This window comes from Protopterus annectens, chromosome 1.part2, assembly GCF_019279795.1.
Source record: "Protopterus annectens isolate FY-2018-M chromosome 1.part2, PAN1.0, whole genome shotgun sequence".
In the NCBI taxonomy this organism is placed as follows: domain Eukaryota; kingdom Metazoa; phylum Chordata; order Ceratodontiformes; family Protopteridae; genus Protopterus; species Protopterus annectens.
The window spans coordinates 299,049,076-299,066,976 of record NC_056727.1 but is presented as its reverse complement, the minus strand read 5'-3'; positions in this window follow the sequence as shown (position 1 = coordinate 299,066,976).

Below are 17,901 nucleotides of genomic sequence, written 5' to 3'. Positions count from 1 at the left end.
ATGCATGGCCTTCTCTGTGTGTCCTGTCTTGCGGTGCTCTTGTATATCTTGTACTTCCTTCACCCGTACTGCAGTCCACATCTAATTATTAGTAAAACATTTTGAATTTGTACTTGTTTCCCTTTCTTACCGCATGTAGTTGCTTTGCATTAGCAAACTATCAAGTTTTCAGACCGACTGGTAATTGTTGCAGAGTATCAGAGTATCAAGGATGTTGTCATTTCATAACAGTTACTAAGGAACACCACAGCTGACCTCCTAGCTGTCCAATCACCCTTAATAAGATTAATTATTGTTAAGGATGAATATCATCATTTCATGACAGTTACCAATGAACACCACAGCTGAGCTCCTAGCTGCCCAATCACCCTTAATAAGATTAATTATAGTTAAGGATGAATATCATAATTTCATGACAGTTACCAATGAACACCACAGCTGAGCTCCTAGCTGTCCAACCCTTAATAAGATTAATTATTGTTAAGGATGGATATCATCATTTCATGACAGTTACCAAGGAACATCACAGCTGAGCTCCTAGCTGTCCAACCCTTAATAAGATTAATTATTGTTAAGGATGGATATCATCATTTCATGACAGTTACCAAGGAACACTACAGCTGATATCCTACTGTCCAATCACCGTTAATAAGATTAATTATTGTTATGGATGGAGATCATCATTTCATCACAGTTACCAAGGAGCACCACTGTTGAGCTCCTAGCTGTCCAATCACCCTTAATAAGATTATTTATTGTCAAGGACGGATATCATAATTTCATGACAGTTACCAAGGAACGCCATAGCTGAGCTGCTAGCTGTCCAATCACACTTAATAAGATTAATTATTGTTAAGGATGGATATCATCATTTCATGACAGTTACCAAGGAACATCACAGCTGAGATCCTTCTTTCCAACCACCCTTAATAAGATTAATTATTAAGGATGAATATCAGCATTTCATGACAGTTACCAAGGAACACCACAGCTGAGCTCCTAGATGTCCAATCACCCTTAATAAGATTCATTATTGTTAAGGATGGATATCATCATTTCATGACAATTAACAAGAACCACCACAGCTGAGCTCCTAGCTGTCCAATCACCCTTAATAAGATTAATTCTTGTTAAGGATGCATGTTATCATCTCATGACAGTTATCAAGGAACACCACAGCTGAGCTCCTAGCTGTCCAATCACCCTTAATAAGATTAATTATTGTTAAAGATGGATATCATCACTTCATGACAGTTACCAAGGAACACCACAGCTGAGTACCTAGCTGTCCAATCACCATTAAAAAGATTAAGTATTGTTAAGATTGTATATCATCATTTCATGACAGTTACCAAGGAACTCTAAAGCTGAGCTGCTAGCTGTCCAATCATTCTTAATAGGATTAACTATTGTTAAGGAAGGGTATCATCATTTCATGGCAGTGACCAAGGAACACCACAGCTAAGCTCCTACCATCCAGTCACCCTTAATAATATTAATTATTGTTAAGGGTGGATATCAATTCATGACAGTTACCAAGGAGCACCACAACTAAGCTGCTAGCTGTCCAATCACCCTTAATAAGATTAATTATTGTTAAGGATAGATATCATCATTTCATGACAGTTACAAACGAACAACACAGCTGAGCTAATAGCTGTCCAATCACACTTAATAAGATTAATTATTGTTAAGGATGGATATCATCATTTCATGACAGTTACCAAGGAACACTACAGCTGATATCCTACTGTCCAATCACCCTTAATAAGATTAATTATTGTTAAGGATGGATATCATCATTTCATCACAGTTACCAAGGAACACCACTGTTGAGCTCCTAGCTGTCCAATCACCTTTAATGAGATTAATTATTGTTAAGGATGGATATCATCATTTCATGACAGTTATCAAGGAACACCACAGCTAAGCTCCTAGTTTTCCAATCACCCTTAATAAGATTAATTATTGTTAAGGATGGATATTGTCATTTCATCACAGTTACCAAGGAACACCCCAGCTGAGCTCCTAGCTGTCCAATCACCCTTAATAAGATTAATTATTGTTAAGGATGGATATTATTTCATGACAGCAACCACGGAGCACCACAGTTGAGCTCCTGCTGTCCAGTCATCCTTAATAAGATTAATTATTGTTAAGGATGGATATCATCTTTTCATGACAGTTACCAAGGAACACCACAGCTGAGCTGCTAGCTGTCCAATCATCCTTAATAAGATTAATTATTGTTAAGGATGGATATCATCATTTCATGGCAGTTACCAAGGAACACTACAGCTGAGCTCCTTGCTTTTCAGTCACCCTTAATAAGATTGATTATTGTTAAGGATGTATATCATCATTTCATGACAGTTACCAAGGAACATTACAACTGAGCTTCTAGCTGTCCAATCGCCCTTAATAAGCTTAATTATTGTTAAGGATGGATATTTTTTCATGACAGTTACCACAGAATACCACAGCTGAGCTCCTACTGTCCAATCATCCTTAATAAGATTAATTATTGTTAAGGATGGATATCATCATTTCATGACAGTTAACAAGATCTACCACAACTGAGCTCCTAGCTGTCCAATCACCCTTAATAAGATTAATTATTGTTAAGGATGGATGTCATCATTTCATGACAGTTAACAAGAACTACCACATCTGAGCTCCTAGCTGTCCAATCACCCTTAATAAGATTAGTTATTGTTAAGGATGGATATCATCATTTCATGATTTTTACCAAGGAACATCACAGCAGAGCTCCTAGCTGTCCAATCACCCTTAATAAGATTAATTATTGTTAAGGATGGATATCATCATTTCATGACAGTTAACAAGATCTACCACAGCTGAGCTCCTAGCTGTCCAATCACCCTTAATAAGATTAATTATTGTTAAGGTTGGATATTTTTTCATGACAGTTACCACGGAATACCACAGCTGAGCACCTACTGTCCAATCACCCTTAATAAGATTAATTATTGTTAAGGTTGGATATTTTTTCATGACAGTTACCACGGAATACCACAGCTGAGCACCTACTGTCCAATCATCCTTAATAAGATTAATTTTTGTTAAGGATGGATATCATCATTTCATGACAGTTACCAAGGAACACCACAGCTGAGCTCCTAGCTGTCCAGTCACCCTTAATAAAAGTAATTATTTTTAAGAATGGATATCATCATTTCATGGCAGTTACCAAGCAACACCACAGATGAGCTCCTAGCTGTCCAGTCACCCTTTATAAGATAAATTATTAAGGATGGATATGATCATTTCATGACAGTTATCAAAGAACACCACAGCTGAGCTCCTTGCTGTCCAATCACCCTTAATAAGATTAATTATTTTTAAAGATGGAGATCATCGTTTCATGACAGTTACCAAGGAACACCAAGCTGAGCTCCTACTGTCCAATCACCCTTAATAAGATTAATTATTTTTAAGGATGGATATCATCATTTCATGACAGTTACCAAGGAACTCCACAGCTGAGCTCCTAGCTGTCCAATCACCCTTAATAAGATTAATTATTGTTAAGGATGGATATCGTCATTTCATCACAGTTACCAAGGAACACCCCAGCTGAGCTCCTAGCTGTCTAATCACACTTAATAAAATTAATTATTAAGGATGGATATCATCATTTCATGACAGTTATCAAGGAACACCACAGCTGAGCTCCTAGCTGTCCAATCACCCTTAATAAGATTAATTATTGTTAAGGATGGATATCGTCATTTCATCACAGTTACCAAGGAACACCCCAGCTGAGCTCCTGCTGTCCAATCACCCTTAATAAGATTAATTATTGTTAAGGATGGATATCATCATTTCATGTCCGTTATCAAGGAACACCACAGCTGAGCTGCTAGCTGTCCAATCATCCTTAATAAGATTAATTATTGTTAAGGATGGATATCATCATTTCATGACAGTTACCAAGGAACACCACAGCTGAGCTGCTAGCTGTCCAATCATCCTTAATAAGATTAATTATTGTTAAGGATGGATATCATCATTTCATGGCAGTTACCAAGGAACACTACAGCTGAGCTCCTAGCTTTTCAATCACCCTTAATAAGATGGTTATTGTTAAGGATGGACATCATCATTTCATGACAGTTACCAAGGAACATTACAACTGAGCTTCTAGCTGTCCAATCGCCCTTAATAAGCTTAATTATTGTTAAGGATGGATATCATCATTTCATGACAGTTACCACGGAACACCACAGCTGGGCTCCTACTGTCCAGTCACCCTTAATAAGATTAATTATTGTTAAAGATGGATATCATCATTTCATGACAGTTAACAATTACTATCACAGCTAAGCTCCTTGCTGTCCAATCACCATTAATAAGATTAATTATTGTTAAGGATGGATATTATTTCATGACAGTTACCACAGAACACCACAGCTGAGCTCCTACTGTCCAATTACCCTTAATAAGATTAATTATTGTTAAGGATGGATATCATCATTTCATGACAGTTACCAAGGAGCACTGCATCTGAGCTCCTACTGTCTAATCACCCTTAGTAAGAAAAATTATTAAGGATGGATATCATCATTTCATGACACTCACCCTTTATCTTCTTCTTCTTCTTTCAGCTTTTCCCGGTTAGGGGTCACCACAGCAGATCACCTGCCCGCTCATGATTGGTGGTGGAGTTTTACAGTGTCGAGTTGCCAGCCCTGCGCCCAACCTTCCACAGTAGGCACACACATGCATGTACTCACGCCTAGGTCCAATTTAGAGTGTCCAATCCACCTACAGCATGTCTTTGATATGTGGTAGGAAACCGGATCACCCGAAGGAAACCCACGCGACCACAGGGAGGACATGCAGTCTCCGCACAGAAGGCACCTTAGCTCCAATCACTCTTAATAAGATTAATTATTGTTAAGAATGGATATCATAATTTCATGACAGTTACCAAATAACACCATAGCTAAGCTTCTAGCTGTCCAATCACCCTTAATATGTTTAATTATTTTTGAGGATGATTATTGATATTGATTAATTATTAATAATTTATTATTGTTAGTATAAATTATTGTTCTTAAGATGTTTTGTAATAATTTTGAGCTTTTCTCCCCAGGCCGCTGCTGCAAATGAGCTTCTACCCAGTCGGACTTTCCCAGTAATCAAATGTCAATAAATAAATAACCACTTTATAACTAACTATAAAACATCTTCTGTGTCTCCTTTCAGAGCATAATAGCTATCTTAACATGTTATCTGAAGTCCCTATTAAATCCAACATTATTCTACTGGGGACTTTAACTATCCATCTGTAAACTCAGAGGTTCGTATAATGGTTACGGTATTTGCCTCCCAATATACAGGGTTGGATTCTCATGAAAGAGAAATTGGCCTGGCTTACAATGGCTCACAAAGGCAACTAGCTTAGTATTTGCATAGAGGATGAGGGTTGGCATAATGATTGCATGACTGCATTGATTTTTTTTTCCATTTAAAATTTGGATATTTCCATCATTTTTTGATTTTGGTATTATTATATTTTGCTTGTTGTATTTTAAACTTTGTTTTATAGCAAAGTTTTTTTTTTCTTTAAAGTCTTAAAAGTTGTTGGCTATGGTCGGTTAGGAAACATTCCTTTTGCATTAATTGATTGAATAGGAATTAGATCTATCTAATTAGTGGGAAGAAGTGAGAAACAGTTAACTTATTTAAGGTATTCACCTACATTCCTCTTCAGCTACAAGAGCTCTGAGTTTAAAACTGCTGTTTGACTACATTGACATATGAATGTATGGTGTGAAAGGAACAGATTAAAACTCAATGCAAAGAAATGCATTATAGTGCCCTTTGGGAAATCATCCACCCAAGCTAATTACTTCATCAATAAAACACCCCTAAGAGTTTACCCAATAGTTAGGGATCTGGGAATATATTTAAGCAATAATTTGGCCTTTCACCAACTCATATATAAAATAGTAAGACAATAATTTTCTGTTGCCCAGTTTATAAGCAATGGTACAGCATTCTGATCCAAGGAAATAATAGTACCACTCCAGTCAGCCCTTATTAGACTCATCACTGAGTGCAATGTCCTCTTTGGCATTTACCTAACCAGACACTTGCAACAGTTGGAATGCCCTCAAATGTTCCTCACCAAGAGAATCCAAGGTACAAATACCTTGTCCTACACAGATTACCTTAAGGTCCTATCTCTCTACTGGGTATCCTACATATTATTGAAGGTGATCTGTTCCTTACATATAAGGCATCCTTAGATCCCTCTCTCATGGATCTCTTGCACATCCACAAGACAAACAGCTCCAGGAACATTAGATCTGTGGATGTGAACTGTATCTGCGACATAAATAGAACCTGCTGGAGAGACCAATATGTGTATCAAAGGATACCCACACTGTGGAATATGTTCTCCAACTACATGAAGCAAAGTTCATTCCTGACCCTATTTAAAAGAAGCCTTGATCATTTGATGGGAAATATACTTCTTCTCCTGCCCTCACAAATATGGATACTTCTTGCACACAGTGTATATATCATTTTTTGCTTTTTAAATCAGACCATAAAGCAATGATCATTTCATTTAAAAGTGATGGTACTTCACTAGCAATACTTCTGTGTTTAGTGACTACTCAGAAGTAAACTACCTTCATTTGCTCGATGACCTGTATAAATTCTGCTATAATCCTCCTCTAATGGGTCACATTGCTGAAGCCACTGTCTGTGCCCATGACTTTTACTCCCACTTAAATAGTTGTATTGATAAGGCAGTCTCTAGTCACATCAAATGTAATCAGAAATGTAAAAACAAACCACTGTTGTGGAATATCCATGTAACAAATAAATTATATAACAAGAGAAAGACATTACTTAATGCTTACAAAAGGTCTCATTCTGCTTACCTTAAGAGCACACTTAAACAGACTAGTAAAGAGCTTAAGGGGACTATGACGAACCCCAAAGGTGAATATGATCTTAAAAGAGATATTTAAACCAAAAATAAATACAACACTTTTTTTAATTATGTCAGAATGTTAAAAGCTAACACTCAGCAATGTTCAGAGATAATGCATTGTACTGCCCACTCTGATCCAATGGAAATAACAGATACCTGTCTGACAAATTTAGTGCAAGTTTTACTCTATCAGCAGTTTTGACTATTTCTTAGATTCCACATTCACAGTCACCCCTTTAATTACCATGGAATAAGTCCTGTTAGTCTTCTCAAAAATTAAAAACATTTCATCCATGGGCTCAGATAGTATATCAGCTTGCCTGATTATCAGAGCCATTATTTCCTATCTGATCTCCTACTTAACTTCTTTAATCTAAGCCTCACCACTGGTAACATTCTTGAAACCTGGAAAGCATCCATTGTAATGCTGTTGCACAAGAGTGGCCGGTCAACAGACTCAGGTAGCTATATACCCATCAGTCTCACTGTCCTCATCTGTAAGGCTATCAAACATATTGTCACAGACCTCGTTAGTCTAGACATTGAAAATCTGTTCATTTTGGCAAAGGAAGCTCCTGCATCTTTAACTTCATTAATATCTTTGAAAAACATCATTGTAGCAGTATATAACTGTTATACAGAGTACATACGGTATGTCTGGATCTGGCCAAGGCCTTTGACACTGTTGTGCATGTAGCTATTATTGATAAACTTGAAAATATGAATATAAATTGTCATGTTGTTTTGTCAACTAACTGATTTATAACTACACTCACTTAGGCTAGATTTGCATGTATCACTTCTGAAAGCAAAGAAGTTACCAGTGGTGTATTACAGGGTTCATCTCCGGGTCCACTCCCACTTGGTATTCATTTTGTAGACCCTCAGGCCAATGCTCCTGGCCTATTATTAGCTAAGTTTGCAGATGACTATAAATTAGGAGTTGCCATTTGATATTCTACAGACTCACAGTTACTCCAGCATAGGTTAGATTGTGTTAAAAATTGGTGCAAGGATAATTAAATGCGAAAAACTGTAGTATAGTTAATTTTGATAAACAAAACAGTTTCCCATACTATATTGGTGACATACCCCAACAATCAGACACTATTGCAGGAGATCTAGACACTCTTGTCACCACAGTAGTTAGGAAAGCCTTCTATCCGGCATATCTAATTTTAACAGGTGTTTCCTCTAGATCCAAAGAAGTCTTAATTCCCATTTGCTCTAACCCATTATTGAATATAATGCCCCTTTTGGCATGTATTTGGACACATCACTCAACTTGAGAAACCTCAGAGATTGCTAACTATAAAGATCTGTGACCTTAAAAATCTTAGTTACTAGGACTGTTTAGCAGACCTCTGTCTATAACTCAGTTTCTTGTAGACTCTTCCATGGGGATCTGTGTCTAGCATTTCGAGCCATGAAAGACCCAGCCATCATTCAGCTTTTATACTTTCACACTGCAAATGATTCCTCAAACACCAGGTTAAAGGAACTAAACTTTCAACAACAAATAAATGCAACACTTAAGACATGATATATTCCTATCCCAACATATCCCCATGTGTTTGGAAGAAATGTCCACTGCATGTCAAGCAGAGTAGCACTGTTGTCACCTTTAAGATAATGGTAGCTAATTGGATGGTCAGCCTTCAATTCACCCCTGATCTATCTTGTATTACCCTCTTTGAGGCTGAAGGGAACTTTTAAATATGGTTTAGTGGCTAGGCTTGTAATGGTCTGCAGACTTGACTGCCTTATACTTACCTATAAACCTAAATTAATAACTAGTTCTGTTTATTAACTCATGCGTGCTATACATATGTAATCTTTAGCAGCTGTGGAGGTTTGCAAAGTGCTGACGGTCTGTCCTGCAAGAAACTTAAGTATCAGTATCACTTGCAGCCTACTTTATGTTAATAGTTTTCCAAAAAGTATATATTACATTTTAATCCTGAATTACTGTCAGAGGATATCACCTTGCATTTTAATTTTGTACTCCATCCTATCTTGTGCCCCCTTCAGCAGCACCCTCGCCATTTAAACAGCTATGTATATCTCTCAAAATACTACTGCCTACACTCAAAAAATGCATATTTTGTTTTCATACTTTATCCCTGTAACCATCAAAGTGGGCTTTTTTATGGTGAGAAATCCTGTTCTGTATGCATATTGAAGTCTTGTTAGTTACAGATATCCCTGATGTCTTTGAGTCCCAATTTTTATCTGAGAGAGGGAGACTCATTGGAGCAATAAATGTATACAATAAGTACAAAGAATAGTTAATTACACCATTGATTACAATATGTTTCAGTGCTGTATAATAACTTAAGGATTGTCCAGGATTTGATAGTGTGGAAGTTTACTAAATACTTATAGCTGTCAGCATGCTTTCTTCCTTTGTGTTCCTCAGATGCAAGTGATATAATATGAATCATACAGCATCTTGTCAAGCTTCATCTGCCACACTGTTTCTAATTACAAGTGGTAATACCACTGTGCACTGTACTATACTGTGGTAATACCACTGTGTACTGCACTATACTATGGTAATACTACTGTGTACTGAACTGTACCATGGTAGTACTACTGTGTACTGCACTATACCATGGTAATGCTACTGTGTACTGCACTGTAGCATGGTAATACAACTGTGTTTACTGCACTATATGTTGGTAATACTACTGTGTATTGCACTATACCATGGTAATACTATTGTATACTGCACTGTACCATGGTAATACCACTGTGCACTGCACTATACCATAGTAATACTACTGTGTACTGCACTATACCATGCTAATACTACTGTGTACTGCATTATACCATGGTAATACCACTGTGTACTACATTGTACTGTGGTAAAACCACAGTATAGTGCATTATTGCTAAGCAGAGCTCTGTAGCAAACCACTAGCTATGGAATTAGAACCCCTTCTGCTTCTCCTGTAAAGTTTTGTTTCTTCTACTAGTACCAGATGGAGAAGCTTGGTAATATCTCAAGACCAAAGTCACTACCGCACTTTTTTTTATAATAACCATTACTTCCTACCCCTCCCCACAACCACATCATCTACCCTCTTCTTTTGTCCTCCATGTTTGTTGCTCTCACCTTTATGTATTGGCAGCTACCAGAGTTAATCTTCTTTGCTGACCTGTGCAGCAATTACCTATCCTTTCAGAATACTAAGGTTACAGTCAGGAGCTGTAGAACTAAGTTACTTCTTATATAGAATAAATTAGCAGCAGCAGTTTATGTTTTCATTATCAGCAAGGCTGAATCCAGCTGGACAGATGGTCTACCAGCTGCACATCAGTGTTACAGCATGGAGCAAAGTGGAAGCCATATGTTGGCTGCACATCAAAGGGAGCTGTGCACAAATAATGGGTTGTCACTGTTAAGTACATGCTGGTGTGTATGTCTTTGAGTAAGGAAAGAGATGGATGCATTGGTGTGCAGCTTATTAGGCAAAAAATAATCTTAGTACATGAAAATATATATTTCATGTCACACTGTCCTGGACATCAGCCCTCATCAAACCCTTATTGGTGTACAGTTTTCACTTGTCCAGAGGCTGGGAATGTAATGATGTTCTCTTGCACAGATACTTTATGGCATGATGTGGGATGAGCTCCTTTTATGTAGGGCTATCCTACAAACACCTTTGGCATGTAGCTTCAATGAGTGTCAGGGGAATCTGGCACTAGTGTGAGTTGATTGTCCTGGGTGGTGACCATCTGCAGTCAACTGGATATTTTTTGGCCAGTGTGACCTCAGCATGATAACAAGAGCCTGATATTGTCTCCATTTCGGGCTGATTCCTCTGAAACCAGCCAAACTGTGATAGAGTTCTGCCTTGTAGTGGTTGTTTGCAGCTCACTGCATGGATCATGAAAGAAGAAATTAAAATTTGTTTCTGAGTCATTCTTGCTGACAAAATAGCTTTGCTGTGTAATGGGAATTAAAAGCAGGTTGAATAAAGAACTTTTGCAGCCAGTTTAAAGTAATTCTTTTCATAAAAGTTAAACCCAGCCAATCATAGACTCCTGGGGTGATATAACAGAAACAAATGTGGAATCTTCCTCAACTGGATCCTGACTAACAGAGCTGCCTTTCATCACTTGATATGGTGTTCTTCCTAATTTCAGCAATGGGCACTTTCTAGTCTTTGCTACTTAACTTGAATAGAGATCAAAGCCTACTCCTGCTGTCCTCGTCTTCTGTCACTAAGTCACCATCAGGGGCTTCTCCTGCTTCACTGACTTGAGTCATTGAGATTGGAGTACCACCTTCTCATCAGTAGATGACATGTTCTCTGTCTCTTTAGCTTTCTCTCTCTCTCTCTCTCTCCCTCTCTCTCTCTAATTTTCTCTGTATTGCTTTTTTTAATTGGCTAATCTTTCAATAAAAGTATATTCCCGTCTGAAGAAGAGGCAGGATCAGAGAGATATGTAAAAGGTACCTTCACCCTGCCTGAAAGATGAAATGTCAAAAAGACAGACTATATAGAAAGCTATGGAAGCTTCATGCTTCCCATCAGCTGTATATTAGTACTTCAGCTTAAAAAGCAATACAAAAATGGAGGTTCAACATGGCTGGCAACATTGGTCAGTAGCACAACAAACATAAACAGAATTATTTGATTCCAAAGTGATGTCAGCCACCCCTCTAGCTATTGTTACGCCATTGACTAGATTGTCATGTCTTAGATTCTCTATCATTTGGTTAATATTTAAACTATAAATTAGCAATGTCTGCTCCCCAAAACAGCACCAGCTATGCCACCCCTCAAACCATACCCACTATCCAAGTGGTCATCCTTCATTTAAACTCAGGGTAGTCCTGGTGAAACAATTCAAACCATACTGTCAGGACATCCAGACATTGCTCTTGAGGAATGAATGAAGTGTTTACCAGTTTCCTTCAAATCTCTAACAATTCTCACCAGATTTGCGACCTGTGTCTACAGTTTTGCAATTTTTAAAGGTGTTATTTATAATATTTAGAAAGAGTCAGTGGTTTGTTTCCCTCCACCATCATTCAGTTCTAGTCTATCTCATTTCATACTTCCCTGTCTGTAGTACTGTAGAAACTAATGAAAGAGCAAACCATAGGCTACCTCATAGGTTCAAATGTCATGCTTGTTACTTAATTGATTTCATCTTCATAGATTCATAGTGCTAATACTAATGCGCCAATAGTGTAACCTTTCAAAATATTCTTACAGGTTCATAGATTACTACTAGGCTAACTGCTCTTGTGGGACATTTTAAGCCTAGCCAATCACCCCATGTAAGAATCTAACCTTGCACCTTGTGTCTTTAAGGTAAGCACCTTAACCATTATACCAACTTCCCACTATAGTCATTATAACCTAACAATATCCATAGTCATCAGTTATAGCCATGGAGACATGCACACTAGTCCTGCAAAGGCAGATTAAATACTGTTTTATATGATGATAAGAAAATAAGGTTATTTCAACCATAGATAGCCCCACCACCACCACCAGTTATAGCCACTTTGTTACCTGTGTTCACTCCTTATTGTTGTGAAGAAATAAGTTACATGTACTTTATTGATACCTTTGGATGAACTACGTCAAATTGTACAAAGGTTACTAGCATCACACCATAAGACCCAGCCACACAAAGCCCCATTTAAATGAGTGTAATAAGAACATAAGAAATATTATCCAACTGATAACATATGCTGAATAAGTATTCACAATCTCTGCAAAAGTAAGTCATCTGAATAATTTCACGTTAAAGATAACTTTGTATTCCAGTGCTATATCTACAAATACACTGCCTGCTGCTCATGAAGAAAAAAATGGATGATGTTACATTAAAAAATTGATATGCTAAGGATATTGCCATAACATTTCCTAGACTAGATCAGCTATGCAGTATGAAATAGCTGGCAAAAAAATACAAGTTCATAGTAATGTGGTTTAGGAGTCCATTAAGGAGCCTAGTCTAAAATCCCAATTGCCCCAAAGCACTGTCCTTTTAAGAGACTTGCTCAAAATTACTCGTTAGGTAAATTAAGATGGAATGATTCAATCCCTACACCTCTGGCACAGGGAGTAGGTTATTAACAAGTAGAAGCTTTGGCCATCTGTACTTTCACACAGAGAAACAGTTGCTAACTAAATACAGAAATCCTTTACAGTCTGATCTCATGATAGTTCCGGTCATCACTTCAAATAACATAGACTATATAATGTGACAAGTGCCAACCCCTTCACAGTTGCTGGAGGGTGTAAAGAAGGTACTGCAGCAATATAGTACTAAAACTCAATAGGCCTATTAGTTCATTCATTCAAAACAATTAAAGACAGTAATTGTTTTGAATAGATAAATTAATAGGCTTGGATTGAATGCTGTGACACACTTCAAGTAGTTAGAGTTCAAGGATCTTGTCTTTGTATCCATAAACATTTTACCTTATTGATTGTTTTGGTGGAAAACCATCTGTGAAGCGAGTAACTGCATTCCATTGAAGTACCTGATTGGCCCTCCCCTCATCTCAGGTATTGTCCAGCTACTATAGCCTTTATGACTCCAAATTCAAAATCATTTTTCTACCCCATGACCCAAGTGAAATCAACTCCCTCCAGCTGCTTTATTCTACAGTACGATACATTTTTTTAAAAATTTTATTGATATAACCTGTCTATTATTTCATTCTTGTTAAACCTTGTACTAGAAACAATCAAAAATAAGCTTCTACTGTGTTAAAATTTCACTGTTATTGTCTTTCTGCTTTTAATGTCTAACAAATATTTTAGCAAGTTTCCACTGGCTTTTTGCTCTAGGATTCAGTGATAGGGCCTAACGTTTTGCTTTATAAACTGCACAGTTACAGAAAGTAAGTTTCTAGTATGCTGCCATCTGATTAACAGTTTTTTCAACTTCCAATCTCCAGTTTATATATTACCACGTTTCTACTGGCTTTGGCTGTAAGGTTCAGTTGTAGTACCTAATTTTCAGTTTTATAAACAGCACAATTACTGGCTAGTCTAGTCAGTTGTTTAAAATATTAGACAGTTCTGTTTGTGAAAAGAGTTGAGTCATTTTATAATTTTTTTCATATATGTTAAAATTCAAATTGATTATTCTGTATTGCTTAAATGTCACATTTACAGACTGTATGTTATGTAGCAAAGTGAGAACTAACTGAGATAGGTATTCTATCCGTCCTTCTAAAATATGGAAACCTCCATCTCAGTAATCGCAAACCTGCATACCACACACATCTCTTCTTCATAGGAAGTTACTAGACTATTGGCCCTGAGCTCCTTACAAGTATAGCCAGGAATTTAGCCCATGTCCTGACAAGTCAGCACCCGATGGCCCTGTCCAGCAGGGACACAAGTGGAATCCCAGGGTCTATATTATTTTTATTTTTTTTTTATTTAACATTTGTTGACCGGGAATGTCCGACTAGGTTCCACAGAGCCTGTTTTCAGCGGATGCCCGGGGAGAAACGCTCCAGATATTTATATATATTCATATTACATGATCGAAGTTTCAAAATTTCGAATCTGATATGGTCGACACCATATAATCAAAGTTTTCAAACATCTAAAATGTAATAAAACACAACAACTTACAAAAACAAACCATTTAAATGCTCTAAGCAGAGGGGCAAGCCCCCCTGCACCCCCCACACCCACGCTACTTAAATATACCAACTCCGAGATCGCACTACAGTGCAGAAAAGAGAAATCTTCCCTTTCCACGCTGTACAGGGATCTTTGTTAAAAGATTAGAAGTTTCAAGACTTTGATCATATTGTGCCGACCATATCATATTCAAAGTTTTGAAACTCCGATCTTCTAATATAGACCTGGAATCCCAGGGGCGTATTTTCTGTTCCCAATCCAGTTATCCAGGTTGCACTTAAAAACAGTTAATGAGGTACTCTGCTTGATGTAGAGAGAGAGTCTATTCCACAGAAGGCAGAGTCCCTGGGTCACAAATCTGTCCCACCAACAAGTCCTATTGATTTCACAGACCAGGTTGAGGTTGCATGTGCAGGTTACTTGAATGGAGCTGGGCCTTCGGATATGCAGCACTCCCATCAAGGCAGGGTCTAAGATTGCTTTGTATGCCAGACAGAGGTCATCTCTGAGGAGTCAGTATGAGACGGAGTAGAGGAACAGGGCTTTTAGTGTAGGTAGATGTTTGAGGCCCTGGATTCTTTTGGTGAGGAACCTCTGTGGTCTCTCCAGCTTCTGCATGTACTTTGTGAAGTAGATACTGAAAGGGGCATTGTACTCAATAATGGGTCTTATAACGGAAGAATACAGGGATGTTATGGTCTCCTTGTCCCTGAATGAGATACCCTTACTAATGAGGCAGGCCGTGAAGAAAGCTTTACATACAATGGAGGCAATATGGTGGTCAAATGTCAGTTTACTATCAACCTGGGTGCTCAGGTCTCTCACAACTGATTGTGTGCTTAGGATCTTGTTATTAATGTGATAATTTGTAGGGACATCACTCTCTGCAAAGGGGATGATGATGCATTTTTTTGGCATTCAGTTTGAGGCCATATTTGTGGCCCCAATCATTTGTTTGGGTGAGACACTTTTGGAGGATGTCCACATCACTAGGGAAATTGATGATGGCACCCAGCTTGCATTCATCTGCAAACTTAGTCAGCCAGAGCCCACTAGTTTTGGCCTGTACCTCAGAAAGGTATATCCCAAACAACAGAGGCCTCAAGACCATTGCCTGTGGGTCTACTGTTTTGAGGTGGCTTCCCCTATTTTGACTAGGTGGGTTCTATCAGTGAGGCAGTTTGCTATCCCTCTGGTGACATATGGATTGATGCCTAGTTGATAGAATGTATCTATTATACCTGAGTGGGGAATAATATCGAAGGCTTTGGCCAAGTCAAGGTAGGCACTGTGCACCATCTTCCCCAATCCATGGCTTTGGTGACTGTCTCAAAGAAGTCGACCTAATTTAACAGGATGACCTCCCCTTGATGAAACCAAACTGTGTGAGATTGAATGTTTGGATGTTGCCAATGTCCTTGTTACTGAGATCCATGATAATCCATTCCAAGGCCTGGCAGATCAGGCTAGTTAGGCTAATGGGTGTATAATTTCCTGGATCGGTGGACACTCCACCTTTGTGCAGAGAGATGACAGTAGCTGTCCTCCATTCAGCTGGGATGAAGCCAATACTCAGGCTTTGGTTGAATAGGGTGCCTAATGGTGCTGTAAGTTCCTGCCTGAGTTCATGTAGGATGCAGCGTGGGATGTTACCAGGACCCATGGAGGCTATATTTTTTGCCTTTGAGAGGGCAGTGATGACTTTCTCCCTAGAGATAAGGGGAAGGGGGAGGTGCAGAGGATGCCCTGATTTACTGATGGGCGGACAGAGGGGTGAAGTTTTCACTGAATCTGTCAGCTAGTAGGTTGGCTATATCTACTGCATTTGTGTATGTGGTGTCCTTGACCACCAGTTCTGAACAGATCTGGGTGCTTCCTTTGAGACTGCAGACATATGTAAAGAAGGCCTTATAATTGTCTCTAGTAGATGTGCCCAAATTGGACTCGAAGATGGTTTTAGAGATTTCACTAGTGCTATTATTTGCTTGTTCAGGCTAAGGAGAGATTGCTTCCAATTAGGCACCTGCTCTTTCTTAGTTCTAGACAGCAATTTTTTTCCTTTTGTTATATAGTTTATTTATTGCAGATGTCCACCAGACAGATTTAGTCTTCCTTGAGGAGGAGGATTTTGTCCTGTCTGATATTCCTGATTCCATGTAGCTATATAAATGCTCATATAGTACTTTGTTGTAGGTTAGGACATATGTACCAGTTCCTCTGGAGGGGGAGGGGGATGTGAAGGTGTTTAAATCTTCCCTCAGGAGGTTGTGATCAGCTTTGGATAAGTTTTTTGTTTGACCCTAGCTAAAGGGGGGGGGGGGGTCAATGGAGATGATGACTTTGAAAGTAACCACTTTGTGGTCGGATCTTACCAGGGAGGATGACACTGTAGGGATGCTGCAGTGGTTACTCATGTTGGTTAATACCAAGTCCAAGATATTATCACCTCTCGTGGGGGTGTTGACCAAATGGTTCAAGACTTTTGCCTTGATGAAATCAAGGAATCTCTGGGCATTTGTGTTTTGGCATGAGTAGTACTTCAAGTCTGTGGTTGGATAGTTAACGTCGCCCAGGATCAGAGTAAAGGGTTGAATCTTGATAGATTCGAAGAGGTCCAGATAGATGGAAGTGGGTATCCTGAGTCAAAGCTGGGGGCCTGTAGCTAGCTAGGATTTGAATAGGGGTCTTGTCAACAGTTAACTGCACCTGGAGTGTCTCCTGTGCATCATACTGTTAGCTACTTTATTTGCCATATGTCCCGCTAAACTCTGGAAATCTCTGTTTTAGTAATCCCAAACTTGCATACCTAGACATATCTCCTGTTAGCTGCCTTATTTACTTACTTTAAAGGCTATAAAGCATAAATGAATGTTGACCACACTATTTAATGCAGCAAAGCATAGATGAATAGTACTTTATCTACCTAGGTTCAACTACCAAGCAATCTTAATTATTTTAATCTGTGTCTCTCCCAGTGTGCTGATGCACAGGACCCCTGATAATTCCTGCTGCAAAAGTTAAGACAGTCTGACTACCAAGGGAATTTCTACAGCTGACTTTCACTCCAGTTGAAAAGTGCATGAGGAAAAATACCTTCAGTTAAAACCTATGTAAGGCAATTTCCAAGAATCAAATTAAACTGCTGAAATATCCTGGTTTCCTTCACTTTTGCATCAGTGTGTTCTATACTGTGGTATTGAATCTGCTGGAGGGAAAGCTCCACCCCATCCATAACTGCAGGCCATGTACTGCTTAAGTTTAAGCTAAATTAACACTTTGGCATATTTTACT